The sequence below is a fragment of the Tachypleus tridentatus genome, chromosome 2 (genome assembly GCF_004210375.1).
Source record: "Tachypleus tridentatus isolate NWPU-2018 chromosome 2, ASM421037v1, whole genome shotgun sequence".
Lineage (NCBI taxonomy): Eukaryota > Metazoa > Arthropoda > Merostomata > Xiphosura > Limulidae > Tachypleus > Tachypleus tridentatus.
In genome coordinates, this window is record NC_134826.1 from 87,755,082 (window position 1) to 87,773,689 (window position 18,608).

Sequence of the window (18,608 nt, forward strand, 5' to 3'; positions counted from 1 at the left end):
TTATAAAGATAACATAAATACGTGAAGTTTGTCTGTTACGAAAACCGAACACGACATTTCCAGTCGAACAGGATATTTATTTTAGACGTAATCTTATTAAAACAAGTTTCTTAGGGTTATAAGCAAAAACAGTAACATACGTGGACTATATAAATGGAAAAACTGGTTCATGTGTTTTAAATATAAAGAATTAGTTTCTCAAAACAATAAACTGTATGAAATCACCACTATGTATAAAAAATATAACACAGTAACAAATTCTCTTTATTATCAAGAAAATGTTTAACAACGTTACAACTTTTGTAGAAATCCAGTTTGGTAGGTTGTAAACCAGAATACACAAATAAATAATCAAACCATAGTGTTGATACACAATACACATTCTATAAATTAGTCTCTCCTTATTCTAAATAACACAACCTTTTAAATCCTTATTATGCAATGTAAATACCATTATCATAAATCCTAACTGTAAACTACGATGTATTAAATTATCACTTCAAACTGTAAACCATTGTGTATTAAATTATCACTTCAAACTGTAAACCACTGTGTATTAAATTATCACTTCAAACTGTAAACCACTGTGTATTAAATTATCACTTCTAACTGTAAACCACTGTGTATTAAATTATCACTTCAAACTGTAAACCACTGTGTATTAAATTATCACTTCTAACTGTAAACCACTGTGTATTAAATTATCACTTCTAACTGTAAACTTAAATTATCACTTCAAACTGTAAACCACTGTGTATTAAATTATCACTTCAAACTGTAAACCACTGTGTATTAAATTATCACTTCAAACTGTAAACCACTGTGTATTAAATTATCACTTCAAACTATAAACCACAGTTTGTATTAAACCATCATTTTTAACTGTAAATAATACTGTGCATTAAATTATCACGTCTAACTGCAAACCACAGTGTATATTAAACCATCACTTGTAACTATAAGCCACAGTATATGTCAAACCATCACTTCTAACTGCAAGCGACAGTGTGTATTAATTAAATCGTCTTTTCTAACTGTAAATAACAGTATATTTTAAACCATCATTTCTAACTGTAAATAGCAGCGTGTTTAAAACCATCACTTCTAACTGTAAAGAACACTGTGTATCAAACCATCACTTCTAACTGTAAATAACAGTGTGTATTAAACCATCACTTCTAACTGTAAAGAACACTGTGTATCAAACCATCACTTCTAACTGTAAATAACAGTGTGTATTAAACCATCACTTCTAACTGTAAAGAACACTGTGTATCAAACCATCACTTCTAACTGTAAATAACAGTGTGTATTAAACCATCACTTCTAACTGTAAAGAACACTGTGTATCAAACCATCACTTCTAACTGTAAATAACAGTGTGTATTAAACCATCACTTCTAACTGTAATCAACAGTGTGTGTTAAACCATCACTTCTAACTGTAAATAACAGTGTGTGTTAAACCATCACTTCTAACTGTAATCAACAGTGTGTATTAAACCATCACTTCTAACTGTAATCAACAATGTGTATTAAACCATCACTTCTAACTGTAATCAACAGTGTGTATTAAACCATCACTTCTAACTGTAATCAACAGTGTGTATTAAACCATCACTTCTAACTGTAATCAATAGTGTGTATTAAACCATCACTTCTAACTGTAATCAACAGTGTGTGTTAAACTATCACTTCAAACTCTAACTAATACTGTGCATTAAATCCTCACTTCTAACTGTAAATAACAATGCGCATTAAACCATCACTTCTAACTGTAAACCACAGTGTGTAATAAATCGTCACTTCTAACTGTAAATAAGTGTTTATTAAACAATCACTTCTTACTGTAAGCCACAGTGTGTGTTAAACAATCACTTCTAACTGTAAGCCACAGTGTGTATTAAACCATCACCTCTAACTGTAAACCATAGTGTGTAATAAATCAGCACTTCTAACTGTAAACCACAGTGTGTATCAAATCATCTCTTCTAACTGTAAGCCAGTGTGTAATAAATCGTCACTTCTAATTGTAAACCACAGTGTGTAATAAATCGTCGCTTCTAATTGTAAACCACAGTGTGTATTAAATCATTATTTCTAAATGTGAATAGCAGTGTGTAATAAATCATCACTTGTGACTGCAAACGACAGCATGCACTAAACCTTTACTTCTGATTGTAAATAATACTGTGTATTCAACCGTCATTTCTAAGTAGTGTCGGATATTATATGACTGCTTTTTCTCTAAATGACATACATTAATGAATCTTTATTTATTTCTCTAACCAGCAACGAGTTAAAGAAACACTTCTAAATAACGTAATTTCTGGGAAACGTTTAGGTATATATAAAGGTATGTTGATTTTAGCATCAGCATTTCAAATATGGGAGATCATAAATTCTTCTAGAAACACCAGTACATTTGTTAATAGTATTTAAAGTGTATGCTTTTAACTGCAGTGTTTATCCAAGAACTATACACCACAAAGAAACTTATTTAAGTATAGATGAAATAAAGTGTTGTGTATCGCCGTGAACTATAAACTGCAAGCAGCCTTGTTTAAATAAGGATTGGTTAAAGAACTCGACTCGTAATCTGAGGGTCATGAGTTCGAGTCCCCGTCACACCAAACATGCTCGCCCTTTCAGCTCTGGAGGCGTTATAATGTGACGGTCAATACCACTATTCGTTGGTAAAAGAGTAGCCAAAGAGTTGGCGGTGGGTGGTGATAACTGCCTTCCCTCTAGTCTTACACTGCTAAATTAGGACGGCTAGCGCAGATAGCCCTCGAGTAGCTTTGCGCCAAATTCAAAACAAACAAACTACTTACATTATGTTAAATTTTGTCCATTGACCGCAGTTTTGATAACCGTATTTTACGCCTCGTAAGACGTACTTATTTTCTTTAAAAATACCTAGAAAAATCGCCATGCGTCTTCCAAGACAAAAGTGATTTGTTAAGACAAGATGTTAGCTTAGGATCTACTCAAAACAGCCTCTCATACAGACCATTATCTCATTACTTAACAATTACAAGTATCTTCAATAACATAAAACATTCAGTTTAACTAATATTGTTGATATACTGTGAAGAATGTGAAGTATTTGACTTACTTACTAAGTAGGTTGAAAAATAGTCAAGGTTGCATCAGGGTATGGGTTGCTGAGTCAAAATATTGTTTTTCTTAGAATTGTCTTTCCAAATTTAGGGTGCGTATTCCACAGTGTAGCATCTTACAAGGCGTAAAATACGGTAACGTACGTTATTCGTGTCATGTCTGATTCATGGGGTAGCATTAACGTGTATTTTCACTAGATTATGTATGATCGCATTGTTCGTCCATGTTCACAATACAGTTCCACTTAGTAGTCATGTGCAAAGACACACATAAACCTATTCTTACAAACAAAACGTTTCAAAATAGAGCTACGTTATTTGTATATGTCATAGTGTCAGTAAAAAACCCTGAAATAAAACAATACTTTAACCATTTTACAGACAGAATAATAGTACTTGTATGTTTAAAAACATACTTGGCAGGCAGTAGGCATCCTGTTTCGGTTGACTGTTTGAAAGTTTATAATTGTTGAAAACTACAAAACAATACTATTTTCCAACGATGATGTGAATAGCTTCAAAATGAATGTTTGAAGTTTCGTTAAATGGTTATTTCAGTGCGTCTTTGGTAATATCAGATTTTAGGCTTAAGTACACAACAAGGTAGAGTTAGAAACATTTCCCACGTTGAATTCAGTTCCACCGGTATCAATAATTCAAGTAACAAACTTTACGTATTGTAAAGTTTAAGTACAAGTATTTTTAAGAAAGAAAAGTCTTTGTAGAAACCCGAACACAAATATACTTGAAGAGTGTAGTTCGAGGTTGCTTTATCTGACCGATAGGATACTGAATTGATTTGTTTTGAATTTCGCGCAAAGCTACTCGAGGACTATCTGGGCTAGCTGTCCCTAATTTAGTAGTGTAAGACTAGAGGGAAGGCAGCTAGTCATCACCACCCTTCGTCAACTCTTGAGCTACTCTTTTTACAAAGGAATAGTGGGATTGACCGTACCATTATAACGACCCCACGGCTAAAATGGTGAGTGTGTTTTGGTGTAATGGGGATTCGAAACCACGACCCTTGGATTACGAGTCAAGTGCTTTAACCACTTGGCCATTCTGGATCGGGGTAGTGAAACTTATAATAGACTTATATACCGATATTTGCAAACAAAAATATGTATAAATACTATAAACCACAAATAAATACAAGGCGTCCCAAAAAATGTATACACATTTTGAATGATTAAAACTCACTAAACTTTCTTTTTTACAGGTACAACTGAAGTAATGTCAGAAGCAAGACTAAGCTTTGAGAAAAGGAAATTTATCTTAAAGTGTTACTGGAAGTGTGAGAACGTAGCTGAAGTGTAAAGACGGTTTAGAAGGGAGTTTCAAACAGATCCACCAATGCGACTCACCATTACTCACATTAGAGATAAGTTTGAGAAAAAAGGAACCGTTCAAGACGTCCATAACCACTTGCTTTAACCACTTGGCCATGCTGGATCGGGGTAGTGAAACTTATAATAGACTTATATACCGATATTTGCAAACAAAAATATGTATAAATACTATAAACCACAAATAAATACAAGGCGTCCCAAAAATGTATACACATTTTGAATGATTAAAACTCACTAAACTTTCTTTTTACAGGTACAACTGAAGTAATGTCAGAAGCAAGACTAAGCTTTGAGAAAAGGAAATTTATCTTAAAGTGTTACTGGAAGTGTGAGAACGTAGCTGAAGTGTAAAGACGGTTTAGAAGGGAGTTTCAAACAGATCCACCAATGCGACTCACCATTACTCACATTAGAGATAAGTTTGAGAAAAAGGAACCGTTCAAGACGTCCATAACCACTTGCTTTAACCACTTGGCCATGCTGGATCGGGGTAGTGAAACTTATAATAGACTTATATACCGATATTTGCAAACAAAAATATGTATAAATACTATAAACCACAAATAAATACAAGGCGTCCCAAAAAATGTATACACATTTTGAATGATTAAAACTCACTAAACTTTCTTTTTTACAGGTACAACTGAAGTAATGTCAGAAGCAAGACTAAGCTTTGAGAAAAGGAAATTTATCTTAAAGTGTTACTGGAAGTGTGAGAACGTAGCTGAAGTGTAAAGACGGTTTAGAAGGGAGTTTCAAACAGATCCACCAATGCGACTCACCATTACTCACATTAGAGATAAGTTTGAGAAAAAAGGAACCGTTCAAGACGTCCATAAAGGCGTTCTGGAAGACCGCGGTTGTCCACTAGTCCTACACGAGAAGCAGAGCTGTTGGAAAGTCTCCACCGATCTCCAAGGAAATCTGTTCGGCAAACAGCCCGTGAGACAGGAATCCCAAAATCGAGCGTCCATCGCATGTTGAAGCGCGTTCATTGGAAAAGTTTTATTCTGGCATTAGTCCACGCCCTCAATGAAGATGATCCTGACCGGAGAGTTGAATTTTGTGAGTGGTACCTGGCAAAATCTGCAGAAGATGCACAGTTTTCAAACAAGATTTCATCCACATTCACACCTCTGGACTTTTTTTCTATGTTGATACGTCAAAGATAAGGTTTATAGCACAAAGCCTGCAACAATCAATGAGCTGAAAGCAGTAGTTGAAAGAGAATGCACCCAAATACCAAATGAAATGATTCGTGAAGTTTGCAATTCCATCTGTCCGCGTTATTAGCAGTGCGTAGATCAGAACGGTCATCAGTTCGAACACCTGCGATACCTCAAAAGATTCTACATTTGTCTTTTTAAACTTGGATTATAAAACCTAGATATATCTTAATAAACATTGTATTTATAATCATTCAAGGTGTGTATACATTTTTTTGGGACACCCTATATACATTAAAGAAAGTGTTGTGTATCGCAATGAAATATAAACTACGAGCAGCCTTATTTAAAGAAAAATTTTGTATGAAAATTACCCGTATATAAGTCTGTAAGTTTCAGTATCCTATCGGTCAAATAAAGCAACTTCGAACTACAAACTTAAAATATATTTAAGTTTTGGTTTCTACAAAGACTTTCAGTTTCATAAATGTAAACTCTGATATACGTATAACAACATATTGAAAATGTTTCAGAATCGTTATAAGTTTTTACTAGTATGTTAATATCGTATGTGGCATTTTAAAAATATTCTTCTGATATTTGGATATTTTTCTCAAATTTTGTCACCAAGCAAATATTCTGTATTTCTACTAACATCTGTAAAGGTAGTTTAAACTTTTGTACTTGTTTGGAATAGATCAATTTACTAGAAATTATTTGTAGAGGAAATAGGAAATAAAATTAATTTGAAATTAATCAAATGTGTGTATTGACTGATTTTATTTTAATTTGTTAGCCACCAAAAAAACCCAGTGGCACAACGGTATGTCTGCTGACTTGCAACGCTAGAAACCGGGTTTTGATACTCGTAGCTGGAAGAGCACAGGGAGCTCAATGTGTTGCTTTGTGCTTAACTACAAACACACACGCCACCCATAATATGGGATACTCGTAGCTGGAAGAGCACAGGGAGCTCAATGTGTTGCTTTGTGCTTAACTACAAACACACACGCCACCCATAATATGGGGTTGATTATTAAATACCCATAATAGTTCGACTGAATCCAGCAAAAGATGTTAGGCCTCACTGTCAGTAAATAATAAAATGTTTAAATCATTATTAAGTACAAAAGTCAGCTTTAACCACGCTTCAATCGAATAATCCCGAATAATTAAAGTATCACTATTCGATTCATTTTGTAAAAATAATATATATTTTTAATGTATTTTTTTTAAGTTCGAAACACTTTCTGACAATCAAATAGTGCATGACGTTCTTGGCCTTATCTCCTTTAGCAGTCTATACACTGAAAACGATTTATCTTACCACATTTATATAATTACCTAACATTTCCAAAACGTTTGCTCCTTCAGTAGCACAGCGGCAGGTCTTCAGACTTATAAAATTAGAAATCTGATTTCAAAACCCGTGGTGGGCAGAACACAGATAGCCCATTGTATAACTTTGTGCTTAATCACAAATAAACAAAAAAATGTCCGAAAAACATATTAACTCCATTTTCAAGACAATAATCAAACCTGGCATCTGACAGGCAAAAACCAAATCACATGGATCAACAGTGTCAAATCAACTGTTAGGCGTAAACGTGTTAAATTAATACATTTTCATCGTTCGTATAAAACTCTAAAAAGCAGTCGTTAATATCGAATCTTCAGTTTTAATCTTTTAAATGAGAGAAACGTGATTGGTACAATGAGCTACCAATCACAGGTAGATTTACTCTTTTGTTAATTACATTAACAACATCACTTGTTTCTGGTTTGTTCATATTATAATATCCGGAAATTATTTAACTAATCTATCATAATCAACTAGTTTCAGTTTTAAGGAGTACTTATATTAGAGCAGTGATTGAAAAACCTTCAGAACTTTTTAACAGAGGTTCATATAATATATGAATAACTACTGACTATATGTATGTTTGTTTTTGAATTTCATGCAAAGCTACACGAAGGCTATCTGCGCAAGCTGTCCCTAATTTAGCAGCGAAGGCAGCTAGTCATCACCACCCATAGCCAACTCTTGGGCTACTCTTTTACCAACGAATAGTGGGATTGAGCATCACATTTTAACATGCTCGCCCTTTCAGCCGTGGGGGTATTAAAATGTGAAGGTAGTAAGTCTAGATTTACAACGCTAAAATCAGGGGTTCGATTCCCCTTGGTGTACACATCAGATAGCCCGATGTGACTTTGCTATAAGGAAAAAACTAAAGTAACAGTAATTACTGAAAAAGCTCGCAGGATCACAAAACATGAAAAAACTTCAAATGTTAGCTTTTTCGAAAGGCGGTTCTTTGTCCGTCAGTAACAACATACTATTATTGTTTGAACATTCTAACGGCACAAACAATAAATAAGAAAACCAAAATAAAAGTTAGAGTTGTACACGTGATTGTACCTGGGCCTAACAATAATATTGTGTTCATTGGCTTTTAATTAAATGTTTCTTAAACAATATTGTCAAGAAGGCTTAAACGGGTATTGTTATGCCCAACACGAAAACCATTAAGATATTTTTGCGTACTGATGAATTTAACAATTATAAACAATATACATTTATTGTTCAAAATATTATTACGATGTGTATAAAAATATTTGTATACATTTATCCAAATTGATATAAAAAGAACATAACAATTCAATAGTACAAATAAGCAACCCTATAACATTAAAATGTTATTTAACCAGACACTCAGTGTTAAGATTTATAGTTTCTTCTGGAGTTTTTTACTCGAGCAACATTTCGGTGTTGTAAGGTCGTTTATTTCTACTATTAATATGCCTTCTGTACGTCAAGACGTACTACAGAAGTTACATAGCATAACTATTTGTTTTAATTACCCAAGTAACTCAAAAAATAACTTATCACAAACCACAATAATATATTACAGTCGATGACTTGAATTACTACAAAGAATATATCCATTATAAATATAATATTCATATCCATTACAATTTCAGCAATACATGTACTAAAATAATATAACATTTTGGTAATAAAGCTAGAAAAAACATTCTTTAGATGCAGGTAATGATAAAAATACTTTTCATTTGAGGCAATGTTTGTTTTGCATTTTACGCACAAACCTACACGAGGGCTATCTGTCCCTAGTTTAGCAGTGAAAGACTAGAGGGTAGGCAGCTAGTCATCATCGCCCACCGCCAATTCTTGGGCTGCTATTTTACTAACGAACAGTGAGATTGACTGTCACATTGTAACGCTCTCTCGGATGAGAGGGCGAGAATGTTTGGTGGGACAGGGATTCGAACCTTCGACCGTCAGATTAAGTGAGTCGAGCGCTCTAACCATCTGGCCATACCGGGCTCATTTCAGGCAACTTTTCAACATCACGTTCGTCAGGACTAGTGATACATAAACTGTTGGTAAGTGGTGGTCCACAGGACTAGTGATACATAAACTGTTGGTAAGTGGTGGTCCATTTTGTTTTTCTAATTTTATAGTCAAAAATTTCTCGAACGTATCACAAATTTGAAAAACAACAAAATACTAAAATTAAATTCAGATTTCGGTGACAAAAAAGAAAAATGGGTTTATGCAAGTGTTTAGACTTCTTCACAAACTCAACCGTTATGAGAACCAGAGAAGTATTTCGGTTCATGTTTTACGATTTTCATGATCGTTAGGCATGTAAGTAGCAGAAATTCATAGTTCATGCCCTTTTCCGGCTGATAAAAAGGGAAGGGCTGCATCTACGCATAGCCTCCCCTCATTTTTAACTGATAGAGTAAAGGAAGCGAGATAGTTTACCACACCCTCCGAGAAACTATGAACTAGTCGTGATCTGATTGAATTGTGGGATTCAACCGCCAATCTTATAGCGTACCCACGGCTTCCCACATACGTGTTTTTGCGGCAGTGGACCGCGAACCACGAAACCTAGGATTTGCAGTCCGAGCAAGGCCACACCCGATACCTACGCGATTTTGTAATTAACTTATTAATCTTTCTTTATTTTGCTTGTTTATTTGGAATTACGCACAAAGCTACACAGTGGGCTATCTTTGCTCTGCCCACAACGGGTATCGAAACTTGGTTTTGAACGTCTAAGTCTGCAGACACGCCGCTGTGCCACCGGTGTACGACTTATTAAAACAGCCTAAAGGTTAAAAGTGTGTGAGATTTTTAAAATGTTTGATTTTATAAGTTAGTACCGTGATTACAGGTATTTTCTGAATTATCAGAATATCAAACAAAAATGCGCGTGCTCATTGATTAGTACCAGCAAAGTAAAGAATGATTATAGAAAGCTAAGTGTATGGGGCCATTTTTGAGTGTAAAGATTAGGAAAAGAAAAAAAAATACTTGTTAAAGTAATCAACAGAAATGGATTAACTAGATTAAACGATTTGTTTTTCCAGTTTTTTTTTTTTTATCGATTTCCGATTTTAGTTATATGTGGAGATAACTGAAATAATCTGTTTTAGTGGCAAGTATACAGAATTACAACGCTAGATTTAGGGGCTTACTAGATTGCGGTTTTTCCTTAAAACAAACTTCCGTAGGGGCCAGATACATTTTTAATTTTCACCTATTTAAGAGAGAAGCTGTTAAGTGGTTTCTTTTATTCATCAACACGTGATTTCACTGACTAAACGATGATCCAGAGGCCTGATATATTTTGTGATATGTGAAGCATTACACACCACCACAACAACAACCTAATAACATAATGTTATTGTGTTTTTAATAGACTGTAAAGAAAAATACTAAACATGCTTGCTTGCCCTTTCAACCGTATGGGCATTATAATGTGGCGTTTAATTCCATTATTACTTGGTAAAAGAGTAACCCAAGAGTTGGCGGTGGGTTGTCAAGACCAGTTTCTTTCCCTTACGCTGTTAAGCTAGGGATGGCTAGCGCAGATAGTCCTCGTGTGTCTACTCTACTACATGCCACTATATTGCTCAATATAAGACGTAGTCCAGATACACAAAATTTGGTAAAAACGATCTTCCTTCAATTACTGTTTACTGGTAACATCGAAACAGATTACTGTTTTAAAGACTGTTTAAAGATAATACCAAGATAAATAACTACCTTAATTACTGTTTACTGGTAAGACTGAAACAAATTACTGTTTTAATGAGATCTTAAAAGCAATCCAGAACAAATTAATCTGTTAACATTCTACTTAGTGGTAACAGTGAAACAAGGTGTTATTCTGTTTGTTTGTTTTTTGAGTTTCGCGCAAAGCTAACGTGGGCAATCCATTCTAGTTGTCCCTAATGGAGCAGTGTAAGACTAGAGGGAAGGCAGCTAGTCATCACCACCCATCGCTAACTCTTTGGTTACTCTATTAGCAAGGAATAGTAGGGTTAACCGTCATATTATAGCGCCCCTTCGACTAAAAAGACAGACAAACCCGCAACTCTCAGATTACGAGTCGAGCGCTTTGACCACCTGGCCATGCTGGGCCACAGGTTTGAAAGTAATAAGTACATACGTACCTGAAGTTCGCTCGAATCACAAATATATTTTTCGGCATGACGTTGTGAACCATTTCCTTTTTTAAAATCACTTCAAATTAACCATTAATTTCTCTATATCATTTTTCCAAGTCCCCCGCTGGTACAACGGTAAATCTACGTATTTGCAACCGTAAAATCAGGGGTTCAATTCACCTCCATGGACTCAGCAGATAGCCTAATGTGGTTTTGCTATAGGAAAAATACAGAAGCACAAACATATTTTTCAAAAACAATTATGTGCGTACTAGTAAAAAAAGTGATCGTGAATAGGCCAGACGTAAGAGATTCGTGAAACCTGATTAATCATACAAGAATATCTTTTAAAGCGTTAATTGTAACGGTATGTAGTTACAAAAAGGCATTTTTGTTTTTTCTTTATTTAAGAAAAATATGCAAAATTTGTTATATTTTTAACGGTTTTATCACGGTTTATGAATTACTTGTTTGTTTGTTTGTTTTGAATTTCGCACAAAGCTACTCGAGGGCTATCTGCGCTAGTGATCCCTAATTTAGCAGTTACTCTTTAACCAACGAATAGTGGGATTTAGCGTCACATTATAACGCACTCATGGCTGAAAGGGCGAGCATGTTTGGTGTGACGGGGATTCAAACCTGCGACCCTCAGATTACCAGTCGAGTGCCTTAATCACCTGGCCATGCCGGTCCATGAATTACTTCAAAATACGTTTTCATATTGAAAGTGCATGACAAGAACGTTCGAAAAGTGAACGTCACGTCGTTAAAATTAAATTCGGTACTGAGAAAAAGGGATTTGTTGTGTATTAACTATTATTCATATATAAAATTACACAAAGACAAATATTTTTAGTTGATCGTTTTTTAAACCAGAGAAAATATATGCCCCCTCCCCACTCAAAGTGGATCAGTGTGATGGCTTAACCCGCTATGATCGATTTTAGATAACCACGGTGGACAAAAATCGAATTATTCAATATACGTACGGTTGACATAAAAAAACAACACATTCTTGCCGAAGTCTCATACTTTTAAGCATAAATTTTGTTCGTTATTTTCTGCTTACTTCTATTATAGAAGTAATAAGGTATATAGAAGTTATAGTATTTGGATGTATTAAAGCTCCAAACACGTGTTTTCTTTTGTTTTTTGAATGTCACTTTTTCTTTGGTTCTTGAGTATATCCTTCCTGTTATTCTCATTCCGTATAACCATCGACGGATCTTTCTACCTTCTGTCTTTTGTTTCAAATGACGAAAACCGAATTTATGACGCAAGGTCTTCCTTTTTCCAGTATGCATCAACTCAGCTTAAAACAATTTAATAATTATTCGGCTAACTTCCCAACTTTAATACGTTTATCCTTGTAGAAAACTAAACGTAATCTAACAGCTAATATAGTTTTATATTGAAAAGTTTATCATTATTAAATAAGCAAGAAATTAAAGAAAAAAAAAAAACGCCAACAGTCTTTCTTGAACACACCACTCTTACTCATAAAACTGTTTCCCGTATTGTTGTTACAAGAATGAAACTTTCTCGTATTGCTATTAGAAGAATGAATTAGTAACCACTCCACTTGTGTGAAAAAATTAAACTATTTCCTGTATTGTTGTTACAAGAATGAAACTTTATCGCATTGTTATTAGAAGAATGAATTAGTAACCACTCCACTTGTGTGAAAAAATTAAACTGTTTTCCTTTCTCGTATTGTTGTTTCCTGTATTGTTGTTACAAGAATGAAACTTTCTCGTATTGTTATCCACTCCAGAAGAATGTATTAGTAATTAGTAACCACTCCACTTGTGTGAAAAAATTAAACTGTTTTCTGTATTGTTGTTACAAGAATGAAACTTTCTCGTATTGTTATAAAAAGAATGAATTAGTAACAATTCCACTTGTGTAAAAAAATTAAACTGTTTCCTGTTTTGTTGTTACAAGAATGAAACTTTCTCGTATTGTTATAAAAAGAATGAATTAGTAACAATTCCACTTGTGTAAAAAAATTAAACTGTTTCCTGTATTGTTGTTACAAGAATGAAACTTTCTCGTATTGTTATTAGAAGAATGAATTAATAACCACTCCACTGTGTGAAAAAATTAAACTGTTTCCCGTATTGTTGTTACAAGAATGAAACTTTCTCGTATTGTTATTAGAAGAATGAATTAGTAACCACTCCACTTGTGTGAAAAAATTAAACTGTTTCCTGTATGTTTGTTACAAGAATGAAACTTTCTCGTATTGTTATTAGAAGAATGAATTAGTAACCACTCCACTTGTGTGAAAAAATTAAACTGTTTCCTGTATTGTTGTTTAAGTTGTTTGTTTTGAATTTCACGCAAACCTATACTAGGGCTATATCTTTTAGCCGTTTCTAATTTAGCAGTCAAAGAGAGAAAGCAGCTTATCATCACCACCCACCACCATCTCTTGGGCTATTTTGTTACCAACGAATAGTGAAATTAACTGTCACGTTATAACGCCCTCACGGATGAAAGAGCGAGCATGTTTGGTAGGACGGAGATTCGAACCCACAACCCTGAGATTGCGTGTCGAGCACTCTAAGCAGCTGACCATGCCAGGCCTTGTTGTTAATGGAATAAATTAGTAATCACACCACCTGTGTTAAGTAATAAGATGACCAACTAATACTGTGCGATAGAAATAGCCGTTCTAAATAAAGAGATCTCATCACCAAAACACCATTTCTTTAAATAACCATCACGTGACGAATTTTATTACAAATATTACAACTCAATTCCAAGTTACATTTTTTAGATGATATGATAAGAGTTCAAATCCCACTCAAATATTCGTGACACGTACTCTGTGTGTCAGTATTCTCTTCTGTTACATGTCTTCGTGACACGTACTCTGTATATCAGTATTCACTTCTGTCACATGTCTTCGTGACACGTACTCTGTATATCACTATTCTCTTCTGTCACATGTCTTCGTGACACGTACTCTGTATATCAATATTCTCTTCTGTCCCATGTCTTCATGACATGTACTCTGTATATCAGCATTCTCTTCTGTTACATGTCTTCGTGACACGTACTCTGTATATCAGTATTCTCTTCTGTCACATGTCTTCGTGACACGTACTCTGTATATCAGTATTCACTTCTGTCACATGTCTTCGTGACACGTACTCTGTATATCACTATTCTCTTCTGTCACATGTCTTCGTGACACGTGTATATCAATATCTCTTCTGTCACATGTCTTCATGACATGTACTCTGTATATCAGCATTCTCTTCTGTTACATGTCTTCGTGATACATACTCTGTATATCAGTATTCTCTCTTCTGTCACATGTCTTGTGACACGTACTCTGTATATCAGTATTCTCTCTTCTGTCACATGTCTCGTGACACGTACTCTGTATATCAGTATTCTCTCTTCTGTCACATGTCTTCGTGACACGTATTCTGTATATCAGTATTCTCTCTTCTGTCACATGGTTTTTACTTTGAAATATAGAGGGAAATTTTTTGTGACTTCTCTTGTGACTATTCAAAATTGTATTGTCTAGTCATGTTTGTGATGTGACGTTTTCGTTGTAGAAATAAGAAAATAGTATATATACAGAGCAAAAGTTCCTGTGCAAAAGTTGAAAGGTAAGGGTGAGTAAAAAGAAAATGTATCCGTTGTAAGAAATGATAGGGAAAGGTGAGTAAAAAGAAAATGTATCAGTTGTAAGAAATGATAGGGAAGGGTGAGTGAAAAGAAAATGTAACCGTTGTAAGAAATGAGAAGGAAGGGCGAGTAAAAAGAAAATGTATCCGTTGTAAGAAATGATAGGGAAGAGAATTCATGATAAAGAGAATTTTCTTGTTATGAAACTAATAAAGGGAAGTTGTAAGCGAAGAAAACTGGAATCATGAAAAGAAAAAAGAAATACAGAACGTATGATGCTAATGATGAAAACAGTGAATAATTAAATATCAGTACAGAACGTATGATGCTAATGATGAAAACAGTGTATAATTGAATATCAGTTACGAAAACTGTGATTAAAACTACAAAAACTTACGTTCAGATAATAATACTAGCAAGATAGAATCTCTCGAACTGATAAACCAATATCCTTATCAGAACTGTGAAAAGATGCACGTGATTATAACACGAGGAAGTAAGAAATTGAGATAAAAATATAGTGATAGTCGTTATGATAATTGCTAAAACAGTTCTAATAACTGATGGTGGCGCAGGTTAAGGCCACTTTATGTTACTAAACAAATACAAATTTATTGAATCCGTGGTGATAACTTGTAAAACAGTAATACTTAACCTAAACAAGAAAGAAGTTTCGATGTATTAATATTCAGATGGAATCTCGCATTCTGTAAAGTGTTTCAAAACATCAAACACTTTTGGTTCTGTAGCCTTTAATATATTTAAAATTCCAGTGAACAGTAAAGTGCCAATAATATAACTACAATCACTGTAACGTAACGTGCTTAGCAGTGAAGCCTACCTCACATCGAAGAGTGTAATGATCTGCTGGTGGAGTGCAGTCCTTCATCGTCATGATAACTGGAGGAATTTCTCTCAGAGATGAAATGATTTGAATTCAGAACGACTCTGGAACTTGCAAGCTGCTAGGAACCTCTATATAAGTCCAGGGAAAGTTACTACGTCTGTGGGATTTCCCCTTGTACTGGGTCTCATAGCAACAGGGCTAATGCTCTTCTATTTAAGCAGTGGCCTTTGAAGGCTGAACATTGCATTATAATACACATTCAACATTTATAATGAATGAATTAGTTTGCATAATTGGGCCTTTTGCTCCGCGTTCGTGCAGGGGGGAGTGTCAATTTGGCATCTGTGTTATGTCAATGCCACCCAACCTACTACCGACATGGAATGTAGAAAATGCGGTCAACTTGTAAAAATCGAAGCTCACCTTGACGTAGTTGTTGAAGCGAGGAAAGTCGTTTTTAGTCGGCCTCGATTTAATTCACTCTTTTTATTACCAGCACTTTCTACGTGACGTAAGTTGACGTCTTACATTCCTTGTAACAGATAGTTCCGATTCGGGACTGACACTGGGATTCTAAACACACGATAAACTGCACTACTCGGAAAATTGTATCCTAGCAACGTAGAAATAAAACATGATAAAGACTTTCTTAGTGTCCTCTCTTAACAATCATGTCTTAGCTTCAGAGCTTTCTTCGTGTAGCGCATTAATGCCAAGTATACTTTATCCCTAACCTGGTAACTGATGCCCAGTAAACGTTATCTCTAACCTTGTAACTAATGCCTGGTAACTGTTATGTCTAACCTAGTAACTAATGCCTGGTAACTGTTATCCCTAACCTAGTAACTAATGCCTGGTAAACGTTATCCCTAACCTAGTAACTAATGCCTGGTAAACGTTATCCTTAACCTGAGTAATAACATCAATAATAAAACAGTAAACTTGTCAGATAAATGTCTGGCAGCATTCATTAGTTACTGAACTGTCACCAGACAACTGCTTTAAACTAGTTAGACAACAAATAGCAAAATAACTGTTTCCTGGCAACATATGTCACTATGAAACTGTACTAAGTTTTAAACAATAAACAGTCAATTATCTGTTTCCTGGCAACACTTTTATAGCTTAATAAAGTATTTACTGAACTGTTACTAAATTCGTTAAACAACAAATAGTAAAATAATTGTCGCCTGGCAACACTACTAAAATTTAAAATGAACCAACGTTAACATCATTAAACGTTAATTTACTTTAAATTGTTCCTGAATTCTTATTAAGGGAAATCATATCAGTAATAGAAATTTCCATTTTAGTTTATAATTGTTTTTTTTTTATATACAATGTTTTATATACATATATATATTATATTTTAATAATTTCTCATTATTTTAAGACTAAACAGTTTCTTCTATTCCTCTATAAGTAGATAGATAAATGATACCTGTCGAGTAAAACTAGGAACAGCACAAAACAGTCAACCCTAAAACTACGATAGCGAATAGACTGTATCCCGATGTGTTCGGAAATTTCTTTAAGTGTTTACAATATCATTATCCTTTATTAGGTGCGTCTAGACAATCTGGGACAACTTTATATGTACAATCAGTTAATTTGTAACAACTTTATATACAGCCAGTTAATTTGTAACAACTCTACATACAGCCAGTTTAACTGCATCTGTTTTATTTTGGAACTTTAGTTATTTTGAGACAGCTGTATATACATTTATTTACTATCAATAGCTAAGGAAGATACGCAAGAGAGGTTTCAAAGCAATACAAGACCTCCCGAAAATCTGTCGTAAAAACTATGGTTATGATTTAGTTTCTTAGCAACAAGGTAATCTATAAATTCGAAGAACCTTTAATAGGTTGCTTTCGCCTTTAGAATATTTTTCACAATAAAAATGATCCTATCTTCTGTCTCTCTCACACACACATATTTTGAAAAAAAACAACAAAAACAAAACCAAAAGCAAACATTCTAACCCGGAAGGATAGCGGGAAAGTCTTAACGTTCCGTACCTCGCGCAGCCTACATAGCTTTTATTATTATACTACAATAGGTACTTGATGGTTATGACGCAAATGTGCAAGAACCTGTTTTAGAGAAACGACAAAATAACTTGTTTCCTTTGAAACAATAACCAGTTGAACAAATCACGGTGATTTCCCGCAAAATTATAACAATTAAAACTCATAACGCACATAAACACGATTTACCGTTTACGTAATTAGGTCAACCCAAGGTCGCTGGTGATTTATAATCATTTGAAAGAATCTGTTTGGATTTGACTTATGATGGAAGGGAACATACAAATTGCGTTTTATTGAAAGTGAAAGTCAAGTATATGCAAAACGGCCACAAGAGAGCTAGTTATCTGTGTACAACCATCCCTTCATTTGTGTTGATAGCCACTACAGAGAAGACAGCACTAATCGTCAGTTCTTGGTTAACGTTTGTTTTATCGTATGATGTGATTTTGGTTGTTATCCTTATAGCGAGGAATCTTAAGACAATAAGTTGCAAACCATAAACCTTTGAATTCACCGTCTAGATGCTGTTACCAATAGTTGACGTCCGACCCCTATAGTATGCTAAATATTCGTATTTAAGAGCTTTAAACTTTATTTAGGGTTGTCAAAGAATTAGGTATTATTTTTGACACGACTATTTTCAGAATGTTGTTTACATTTTGAAATAAATGCTCTTTCCAAAGTTCTCGTATTAATTAATCCTGCGCGCCATCAAACTGTTCAACGACTCGTAGCTCGTGACGAACTGTAGAGTCAGTCTTTAACGAAGGAAGCAAAGAAGGTGGATCAGGTTTAGTGCCTCCGGGTCAATATGTGCACGTGGTAACGAATATTATGCACGTTGTAACACAAGGTTCTATACATGCTTCCCTTGGGGAATCGTCGAACGTTTTTTAATGCTTTTTTTTTCAGTAGTGGCGTCAGGTGGCGCCAGATTCCATTTTAATATGGAGA

At 34.5% G+C, this 18,608-nt stretch overlaps 1 protein-coding gene across 1 annotated transcript in view; it reads right to left on the minus strand.

Moving 5' to 3' along the window:
- LOC143244433 (thyroid hormone receptor beta-like) overlaps positions 1 to 15,826 on the minus strand; it is a 78,185-nt gene extending 62,359 nt beyond the window's left edge. The window contains exon 1 of the mRNA XM_076489076.1: positions 15,613 to 15,826. The gene's annotated coding sequence lies outside the window, so the exon portion shown is untranslated. The remainder of the gene's footprint in view (positions 1 to 15,612) is intronic.
- Positions 15,827 to 18,608: the final 2,782 nt, after the last annotated feature.